We start from the raw sequence: 11,406 nt of genomic DNA, 5'->3' as shown, positions 1-11,406 counted from the left end.
GATCTTCAAGAAGTGGTGCTGTTTCCAGAATTGATGGTGGCTTCATTTTCTTGCCAAGAAAGACAAAGTTTCTTTCTTCAAGATTTTGAAAACTCTGAAACCATACGAAATAGATGACAAAGGCAATACTTAGTAAATGGGTTTGAGCTTACATCCAACTTAAAAACTATTTTTTTTGAGAAGAATTAGCCAAAGAAATGATAAACAGAAATGAAGTACAACTCACACACACGTCACACAGAACAGAGCTGAGACTCCTACTGTCCCCTGACTTGGCCATTGCCTCTGTTTCTTGCTTTTTTTCCTTTTGTCTCTTCCCCTGCATTTTTTTTTGCCCTTCATATTTTCACAGAGGCACCACCAACTTTGCTGGCTTGCTGACCTTTGGTCTGCTCTTGTTGCTGATGTGGCTGGATTCAGTCCCTGATGTCCCTCCACAGAGTCCCTCCACAAAGACCACTCTTGTAGCCTCAACACTACCCACACCTCCACATATATGACACACGTTTGCAGAGGTTTAAATGGAAGCTATATCCTGGAATTACCCGTTGCTCATTTTCAGTTCTATGTGTGTTCAAAGGATCAGAATTTAAGCACTGCTGAAGCCTGAGAAATATACAAATATTAAATTCAATGGAAATGCAAAAGGAAAGCGTAATCGATAAATATCACCAATATTTCTAAAATGGCACGAAACAGTTCACCTACAAAATATCTCTGATGTATTACCTGTGCCAACAAAAACCCTCAAATATGAAAGAAGAAATCAAAAAGGACCATTTTGGATGTAAAATTTACTATTAGGTTTTAGGTATCTGAAAATAACCCAAAGGTTTTTTTAACCAAGATAATTGGTGGGTTCCTCAACTTCAGAAGAAAATCAGATGGGACTGCAGGAAAAAAGTGTCTTAAAGTTGCAAAACCATGAAACAATGTATCTTTGCAACAGTTAAAACTTGAATTAAAAACACTCCTCAGGTTGTTTACATATGCAGCAAGTGATCTGCAGCATAACAAAAGCCTTGCACAAGTCAACTCAGTCAGATTTCATTCAGCTTGAAAACTTTATAAATCACACTAAGAATAAAAGAAGGCAACTGAATATGCTGAGTGTGCAGAAATGTACTGCCTCATCACAGCCTTGTTTTCAAGCTACTGTTTAGAAAGAATTGCTATTTTTACTGTGGTCTGGATAAGTATCAGCAGCTTCTAATTGCCTCCTTCCCCAATACCATGTGCACACATCTTGTCTTACCCTCTGCCCTTTTAGCTGTCTAAGAAGAGTAACTGGAAACATACTACAGCTCCTAATTATCTGACTACACAATTGGTTCAAATATGTAACATACTGTACCATACCTGTCTGTGTGAACTGCTGGATTTTCCTTGAAAGGCAATCCTGGGATTGTTTTGACAATCTATCAAGAAAAGACAAACCCTTTTCTGGCAGTAAAATACTGTTTAAGAGCAATATTTTAGAAAAAAATGATTACTGAGCTCAAGGTGGTTTTCTTACCTAACCGAATTTTCTTCATTAAGAATCAAGCATGCAACAAGAACATCAACCACACAGGAGAATCAGTTCATGTTCACAGCTCAAGCTATAGCTTCTGGCAGCTCTTTCTCTGAAGAATTCCCCCCTGTATTCCCCCAACAACTACCAAAAGCTGGCCACACAAAACCACTACACATCTTCACAGCACTAGAGCAAGTGAGTACAAAAGGAGACACAACCTGTTCAAAGTCCATCATTGCAATCTAAAAACCCAAAACCACCAGAACCACAAACTTGAAGGACAACGTTCTCTTTTAACTAGATCAAGAGTTAGTCCCAGATTTGTTACAGAAAAGGACGTGATAGCTGACTACAGTATTCCTAATCTGCCTTACAGATGCTGCACTTAATTCATTCTGACATTTGAATAGAAAATCTAACACTTACAGATGTGGTAGTTTCACTGTCATCTGTGTTGGAGCTTTGTCATGTCTTTTCAAGAACAGAACCAGATACAGCAAGATCTAGAAAGACGATTTTAAAAGATGCAGAAACACGTTTGGGATTATCTGAATCTATGAAAGGCCAGTGTTTTTACAGTTGGTTGCAACTGACTTCTTTCTCTGCTTGTCTCATTTTCTAATGGCAAAAAGAACAACCAAAAGACAGTTGTATTTACATAAAGATATGCAAATGAACCGAGTGAACAAGGACAGAGGATATTTATAGTGATTCAAGTCTGTTTTAAACAAGACAACTCACAGAAAACATTCAAGTTACCTCTGTGTAGAGAAATCCCTCTAAACTCAAATCAAACAGTAAGGTATCACTGATCAATGCTACAAGTTATTTCAACAGTATCTAATGCTTTTCAGCATATCAACAAATGACCCTGCAACTCACCCTTTGTCTTATCAAGTACAAAATGCTTTAGAATATTCCTGCATCTGCTGATTTGATTGCTCTTTGTAAAGTCTGATACATAGGCAGTGTTTGTTAGGATACCTTTTGTTCCACTTGTTGGATTCCAACTGATACAGTAGTTCAATACATCCAGTTAAAGACAAATGATGCACTGCATGAATGATTGCTGCCAACACACACGGTTCCCACTTGTTTCAGGATCTGTTGACACCTTCTGCTGGAGCAGCACTGTCCTCAAATCAAGTGCAGGATTAACAACTCTCATTGGAAGAGAGTCAAGATTTAATGATGTTTGGGTCTCCTGATAATCTGCTGAACTCACTGCATTCTCTTCAGCTTGCTCAAAATGAGCAAAGCTGCTTAAGACGAGATCATCATTAATGCATACCTAAAAAACCCAAGTATTTGACTGACCAGAATCAACAAGCAAGTCACCATCACATACTGCTTTAGAATTTACTTGAAGCTGGAGACAACAGGAAGACATATGCAGTATGTACAAATGCTTTCTGAAGAGTACTCATTCCAGGGCAGGAAAGTTGGTCATATCTTCCTCTATGTTCTCCAGACAGGTGTTACTTACCAGTTTCATGCTTTTGCCTAAAATTCTGTGCTCAGTTTTCTATGAGCTTTTAGAAAAACTATCTTAGTTTTATGTCCCTTTGATTCAGAGTGCATCCAAACCTGGCAGGAAAAAACAATATTCAACTTAAAAGTTCTTACTGGCTCAGAGAGAAGTGACACTTGCCAACTGTGATTCTGAACAGAGAAGGTATTCAAATTAAGATGTAATCCAAGTTATTGTCTACAGTGAAGACCACAGCTCTAATGTTAAAAGTCTTGGTAAAATACTCCAAATCGCAGCAGTTTTCAAACACATTTATTTTTGTCTACTACGCAGCTGCTTAAGTCTGACAGTAGCTGCAGCAGAGATTTAGCAGGAGTTACGCACTTTGGTAAGCGCAACGAGCTTTCTTCCTTTCTCCCAACTGTTTGGGAATTCAGCCTTATGCACATATGAACTTGTATTTATTTTCATAACACCATGCAACTGCCTTCTTGAAATATCTTTAAGTGTATCACAAAGAAGGACAAGAGTACAGTAAATTCACATAGTTGTTCATCTGAAGTACTTGGGGGACTTCATTTGCTTGTCAATACCTTCCAAAGCGGTTCACAAGTTTCCACCTCACAGAATTCATTCCAAAGTTCACAAACAACAGATTTAGAAAATAAATCTTCTAGTAAGTTAATGATTGCACTTCTACTGTATATGGCAAATTACAAAATTCACTTGCAAATAACACTTTTCGGTCTTAAATTTGTCACAAAGTTATAACTTCTATAGCAGAGTGCACAAAGAGGTTTATAGAGAGAAAAATATCTTACCTTTTCACCTTTTATTGTCACATAAAGGAAAACATCAGATGTGGTATCTTCTACAGCACATACTTTGGCTGTCGTCTGGGTAGTAGCAAAACTGAGTGATGGTGTTTCAATGACGCAGCTGCCTGTTCTTTCCTGCTCTCCTCCAGCCCAGTGTTTCCTCACTAACCCAGCATCTGGAAGAGCAAACAATGGGTGTTTTAAAAGTCTCCCTCTCACTGCAGTGGTGACAAGTTTCTGTTGATCTCCTGGGGACTTTACTTTGGGTTTGCTTTGACATTTTGGCCACCTGGACTTGAGAATTCTCCCTCCCTTTTCCACCCCCCTTTTCACATTTGTTGCCTGGGATTCTCCCTTTACAGTTCTTGCTGGACATTTATCCAGACTCTGTGCTCTGCACTTGAAACAACCAGCAGATGATTTCTGATGGAACCTGAGGCTCTCTGCACTGGCCTGATGCAAAGGCAATTTGCATCAAAACTCCTCCAAAATCCTTTTTTTTCTCTCTCAGAATTGCACCAAAACCTCATTTTATCCCTCACAACTCCCCCAAACCCCACTTTTTCCCCTCAAAACGCTTCCAAAACTCCACTTTTTCCCTCAAGATGGCACTTTTTGACCCAGCAGTTCCCAAAAATCCCACTTTTCCCCTCAGAATAGCACCCAAAACCCACTTTTCCTCGGAAAATACCCAAAACCTCACTTTTTCATTCAGAACTCCACCAAAACACCACTTTTTCCCCTCAAAACACCACCAAAACATTTGTTTTTCCACAAATCCACACAAACCCCACTTTTCCCCTCAAAACTCCACCCAAATCCCACCTTTTCCCCTCAGAATTGCACCAAAGCCTCATTTTATCCCACAACTCCACTGCTTTTGGCCCACAGAAATCTACTCCATCCCCACTTTTCCTCTCAAAACTCTTCCAAACTACACTTTTCCCTGCAAAGCTGCACCAAAACCCACTTTTTCTCCTAAAACTCCAACAAAACCTCCCTTTTGCTCTCAGAAATAAACAAAAACTCTACTTTTTCCTCAGAATTGCTCAAAAACACCGCTTTTCCTCTATCAAATTCCACCCAAATCCCAACTGTTTTCCTGTAAAATGCCACCCAAACCTCACTTTTCCCCTCAGATTTGCCCCCACACCTCATGTTATCCCTCACAACTCCCACAAACCCTCACTTTTCCCCTCTAAATCCCAACAGAAAACAATTTGCTCCTTAAAACCTCCACCCAAACCCCCACTTTGGACCTCAGATAGTTACCAAAACCTTCCTTTTTTTCTAACAACTCCATGCAGACCTCACACTTTCCCCTCAGGACTTCCCCAAAAGCTCACCTTTCCTCTCAAAACTCTACCAAATCAAACACCTTTCCCCACAGAAATACCCTCAAAACCCCATTTTTGCCGCCTCAGAAAACCACCAAAACCCCCACTTTTCCCCTCAGACATGCCCAAAAACCTCCTTTCATCCCTCACAACTCCACTGAAACCACACTTTTTCTCTCAGAATTGCACCAAAACCTTCCCCTGCAGCCTGAGGGCAGGGGGCAGAAGGGGCTGTGCTGGGAGGAGAGGACACTGTCCCACCCGCCACAGGCCACAGGACGCAGCGCTGGTGCTGCCCGAGGGCTTTTGGCACGGGGCACCCCTCTTTCTGCAGGGCACAAAGGCCTTGTGCAGTGTCTGTGTGTGCAGCTGGCTCTGCTGAAGGCAGTGGCTGCAGCCAGAGATCTCTCAGAGCTTGTGCTCCCATCCACCCGATCCTGCCCGTGTTCTCCTTTTGCTGCCACCACCACACGCTGCTCAGCTCTCAGAACCCCACCAGGTCTCTCTCAAAGCGAGCCAGTGCCCAGGGAAACAGCATTCACACGCTGCCTGCTGTGCACTTGCAGGCAAACCCTTTTTGCTCCATGGCATCTCTCCCCCGTGCACAGGCCATACCTTCAGAGGGAAGGGCTGAACGGCCTCTTTTGCCACGTCGTACGTGAGGGTCCCAAGCTGAGTTTCCTCTTTTCCCGACGCCTCCAGTCCCTCGGGGCAAAGCACAAGGAGAGCAGCTCAGATTCATGTCAACAAAGAGGCAACGTGCAGAATCACCGAACCAGAGCATCTCAAGGGTTGGGAGGGACCTGGAAAGCTCATCCAGTGCTACCCCCCTGCCAGAGCACGACTCCCTAGAGTAGGTCACACAGGAACTCGTCCAGCTGGGTTGGAATCTCTCCAGAGAAAGAGACTCCACAGCCCATCTGGGCAGCCCCTTGCAGTGCTCCCTCACCTCAACAGGGAACAAATTCCTCCTTCTGTCTCTTTGGAACCTCTTCCGTTCCAGTTTGTCCCTATTGCCCCTTGTCCCATCATTGGCCATCCCTGAGCACAGCCTGGCTCCATCCTCCTGACACCCACCCTTGATGCCTTTGTAACATGAATGAGGTCACCTCTCAGTCTCCCCTCCTCCAAGCTACAGTGCCCCAGCTCCCTCAGCCTTTCAGCACAAGAGAAATGCTCCACTCCATCATCTCTGTGGCCCTGTGCTGAACTCTCTCCAGCAGCTCCCTGTCCTTGCACTGAGGGGCCCACAACTGGACACACTGTTCCAGATGTGGTCTCACGAGGGCAGAGGAAAGGGGGAGCAGAAGCTCTCTCCACCTGCTCACCACAGTCCTTCTAATCCACCCCAGGATGCCATTGGTCTTCTGGGCCACGAAAGCACATTGCTGGCTCATGCTCATCCTGCTGCCCACCAAGACCCCCAGGTCCCTTTCCCCTACACTGCTCTCACAGTTCATTTCCCAACCTGTGCTGGTACATGGGGTTGTTCTTTCCCAGGTGCAAGACTCCACACTTGCCCTTGTTGAACTTCCTTAGAGTTCTCTCTGCCCATTCCCAGCCTGTCCACGTCTGGTTGGATGGCAGCACAGCCTCTGGGGTGGCAGCCACCGCCCAAGTTCAGTATCAGCAGCAAACTTGCTGGCAGTGCCTCTGTTCCCACAGCAAGGTCACTAATGAATAGACTGAACAGTACCGGGCCCAGCACCGACCCCTGAGAGACTCCACTAGACACAGGCCTCCAGCTGGACCCTGCCCCATTGGTCACCACTCTGCCTTCTGCCCTTCAGCCACTTTACACTCTACCTCATGGTCTGATCATCCAGCCCACACTGCCTCAGTTTTGCTGCCAGGATGCTGTGGGAGAAGGTGCCAGATGCTTGACCGAAACCCAGATAAACCACATCCGCTGCACTGCCACCATCTATCCACCTGCTTACATCTTCAGCAAAGGCTCTCAGGTTGGTCACACATGACTCCCCCTTGGTCAAGCCACGCTGATTGCTCCCAATGACCCTCTTGTCCTTTAACTGCCTGGAGACAGCGCCCAGGAGAAGTTGTTCCATCCTTCCCAGGGATGGAGCTGAGGCTGAGCGCTCTGGAGTTTCTCAGCTCCTCCTTCTTACCCTTGTTGCAGACTGGAGTGACATTTGCTCTCCTCCAGCCCTCAGGCACCTCTCCTGTCCTCCATGAATTACTGAAGAGGATGGAGGGTGGTTCAGCAATGACTGCCTCCAGCTCCCTCAGCACCCGCGGGTGCATCCCATCGGGGCCCATGGATTGATGCACATCCAGCCTGCTCAGCTGATCCTGATCCCAGTCCTCAGCAACCAAACACAATTCCTCCTTCAACCTGACTTCCTCTGGAGTCTGGGGCTCCTGAGGGCAGTCTCCAGCAATATACACAGAGGCAATGGAGGCACTCAGGAACTCTGCCTTCTCTGTCTCCTCTGTCACAAGGGCACTCACCTCGTTCAGCACTGGGCCTACATTGCCTCTGGTATTAATTCTACCTGCAGTGTATTTGAAGAAGCCCTTCTTGTTGTCCTTGTCCTCCCTTGCAAGGTACAACTCCAATGAGGCTTTAGCTTTCCTACTTGCCTCCCTACATCTTCTGACAACAGCCTTACATTTATCCCAAGTGGCCATCCCTTCCTTCCATCATCTCTAGACTCTCTCCTTCCACTTGAGTTTGCCCAACAGTTCCCTGCTGAACCATGTGGGTCTCCTGGCTCCCTTCCTGGACTTCCTACCTGCTGCATGCTCTGATCCTGAGCCTGGAAAAAGGGATCTTTGAATACAGACCAACTCTCTTGGGCCTCTTTGTCCTCTAATACCCTGTCCCACAAGATGTCCCCTAGCAATTGCTTGAAAAGGCCAAAGTTGGCCCTGCTAAAGCCCAGGGCTGTGGTCCTGCTTGGTATTCTGTTCCTACCACACCAGATCCTGAACTCCACCATCTCATGGCTGCTGCAGCCAAGGCTGCTCTTGACCTTCACCACTTCCACCAGACCCTGCTTGCTCATGAGCACAAGATCCACTAGTGCTCCTCTCCTAGTTGGCACATCCACCACCTGCGTCAAGAAGTGATCATCCATGCACTGAAGGCATCTCCTAGACTGTAAGTGGCAGCCATGTAGGTCTGCCAGCAGGTGTCTGGGTAGTAGGATGTGCTGCACCAGCCCTGGTACCCACCCGCCCTCTCCTGGCCAATAGCCACAGCCTACTGCTCCCTGGGGAGGAGCTCAGTCTCTGCCTTGAGCTTGGTCAAGCCCTGAGGGGCTTTGGTCAGAATAAGTCTTGAGAGGGGTGAAAGCTCTCGAGCCCCTGAAGCACCTGGCTAGGGCATTGCAGTGCTCAGCAGAGAGCAGGGCAGCAGCCTCAGAGGGGCACAAAAGCAAGCGAGTCCCTGCCACGTCCCCCCAGGGCCAGATGCAGCCAGAAGCACCCAGCACACACTTACAGAGACAGCCACGTCTCTGGGAGCACTGCTGACAGCCACGGACAAGGAGCCTTCCTCAGGGACGTGCTGCAGAGCCACGGCAGTCAGCTGGACTCGTGCTGGCAGCCTGATGACAACCTGGCCAGAATGCCCTGGGAAACACCAGCGCCTGCCCCGGGAGACATCCGTCTGCAAAGCAGCACAGGACAGCACTGAGACAGAAGCGAGTGCTGGGGCCAGCGCCGCTGCTCCTCTGGCCTGGAGCACAGGCGCCGTGTGCCTGGGGCTCTGCTCCAGCTGCAGGAGGAGGCACTGCCATGGCCTTGTGTGGAGCTGCTTTTTGCTTGGCAACAGGGGAAGGGAACTGCAGCTCTGTCCTTGTAAGCAGAGCAGCCCCACACGAGAGGCAGAGAGGAGCTGCAGCATTTGGAGCAAATGAGCATCGGAGCAGCCAGTGCAGGGCTGCCCTGTGTGTGAGGGACCCCAGGGGCTTGCAGGGAGGACGGGTGCAGAGCCCACCTGCCCTGAGGAGGGACAAAGGGCAGAAGCTATGGTGAAGAGACTGACTGAAACCCCCACTCACTGGCCCCCAACCCCCCCAAGCCATTCGGGGTGTGGAGGGGGTAAAGACACTGGGATCAGGGCTCTGAACCAGGGAAGAGGAGGGGAGGTGTGGCAAGAAGGTGTTCTTAAAAGGGCTGGTTGGACTCTTCATTGTTGTATTAATCTGAGTTGTTTTATTTTGGCTATGTTTTGGGTTTTGAGGTTATGTTTCAGTTGATGTGGCATTCAATTATTTTCTGTTTCCTTCCCCAAGCCCAGTAGCCTGCTCTGTTTTGTCCTGAACCTTAAGTTGCAATTAAGCTCTCCCTGCCCTTTGGCAGTTCTCAGCCTCTTCAGTACTTGAGGCTAATGGTGGTCTTTTATTCCCTGATGGGCCTAAACCGGGACAGTGACCCACAGTGCTCCCCCTCCCCTGGGATGGCCTCTGCAATCATTCCTGGCAATCATTTAGAACTTCAGCTTCACCTAAAGGCACAGCACTGTTCACACTGTCAGCAAAAGTCTAACACTGAGCAGGGCTGCACGGAGGAGGCAGCTGGGGTGCAAGAAACCCACTCCACAGTGGCTCCCTGGGACAGCAGCACGGAGGCTGGGACAGAGTGGAGACTGCGTGGGCAGCCCTGTGAGCTCTTGCAGAAGAAGGGATCTGCAGGGTACTGTGGAACTCACAAGCTGCATGTTTGTGATGCCAGGAAAGTGCCAATCAGGACTCAGTAGCCAATGTGACTATCAAGCAGGCCTTTCTGGCAGCGCTGGGCACACAGGGGATGGCTCCACCAAGTGTGTGCCCTGCTTAGAGCAAAACTTTCCACATGTCCCAGACCAGATCTGCATGTTCATTGCACCTTTTCATGAGTTCCCCCCATGGCCCTGCCTCAGCCCGCCCAGGTCACAGCTCCCTCACGCCTCCTTCGCTGAGCCACAGGGGCCTCTGAGGATGAAGATCTGAGTCTTCCTCACAGTGTATTTCTCACCTTTGGCTTCCTGGTGTTTGTCCAAACCACAGAACAGGCTTGAGCGGGTGCTGATTCATTTGTCTCACTCTGATGGGTCCAAGATAAGTTCTGCTCTTGCCAGATCACAACAGGAGTGAGATGTGCTGCAGTGACAGCTTCTTGTGACTCTAAGAGATCAGCCATGTCCTGAAGCTGGTACTGCCACAAGGGAACAAGTTCCTAAATGGCAATATTTCAAACGGTTACAGATGTGTGCTTGCAGTTTTCTGGCCAAATGCTGCTTCTGTAACATCTGCAATTCATTGGACACCCTGGGCCAAGAGTCTGTCACTTTTCTAGCAAGCGCTGGGCTTTGGGTGCACCTTGCTCATCAGACTCTCATTATCATGGGGCTGTTTAGTCTGCAAAAGAGGAGACTGAGGGGGTATCTGATGAATAGTGACAAATATCTCAATGCTGGGCGTCATGAGGCTGGGGCAACACTTTGTTGTGTCTAGCAACAGGACAAAGGGTGATGGGATGAAGCTGGAACACAACAAGTTCCACTTAAATAGAAGCAAAGACTCTTTCAGTGTGAGGGGAGGGAGCCCTGGCCCAGGCTGCCCAGGGAGGCTGTGGAGGCTCCTTCCTTGAAGGCCTTCAAGACCCGCCTGGGCATGTTCCTGTGTGACCTGCCCTAGCTTGACCTGCTCTGGAAGGGGCGTCGCACTGGATGATCTCTAAAGGTCCCTTCCAACTCCCACCAATCTGTGATTCTATGATTCTAATACCCAAACACAGCTCCATCCCAAAGCCCACCCACCTCCAAGCTGCCACCAGCCCTCACTGAGCGTGTGCTCTGCATTGTCCTTACCCCACACCTTTAAAAGCAAAGCGAGAGCATTTCCCAGCAATCCCGACGAAGGTCTGTGTGACCAGAGGCACTCCCACTTCCTCAAAGGGAAGAAAAGACTATAAAATGGCTTAAGAAAGGGGCTGTTGGGGAAGGCACCATCGTGAATCAGTCAGGGAAGGTTCCATCTCAGGCTGCCTCTGACTCCTGGGAGCAGCCAATGGCTGCAGCTCCCTCCCCCCACAGGGACACCTCTGGCTCAGAGCTGGTTGTGCCGAGGGCTGGCTGGGGAAGCTCAGAAATCCCTCTGCACAGTCGCTTCTCTCATCTCCTGCTGCACCATTCGCAGTCTCAGCTTCTGCCTGTGCTTTGGCACACGCTGTGTCCACCCCCAGCAGCCCACCAGCACCTGGGGAACCTGTTGCTGCCAGCAACTGCACCGTGGCTTCAGCTGGGTGTCAGAGTCTCAA

Source organism: Colius striatus, unplaced genomic scaffold (genome assembly GCF_028858725.1).
Source record: "Colius striatus isolate bColStr4 unplaced genomic scaffold, bColStr4.1.hap1 scaffold_54, whole genome shotgun sequence".
Taxonomy (NCBI): domain Eukaryota; kingdom Metazoa; phylum Chordata; class Aves; order Coliiformes; family Coliidae; genus Colius; species Colius striatus.
This window is presented reverse-complemented; position numbering follows the sequence as displayed.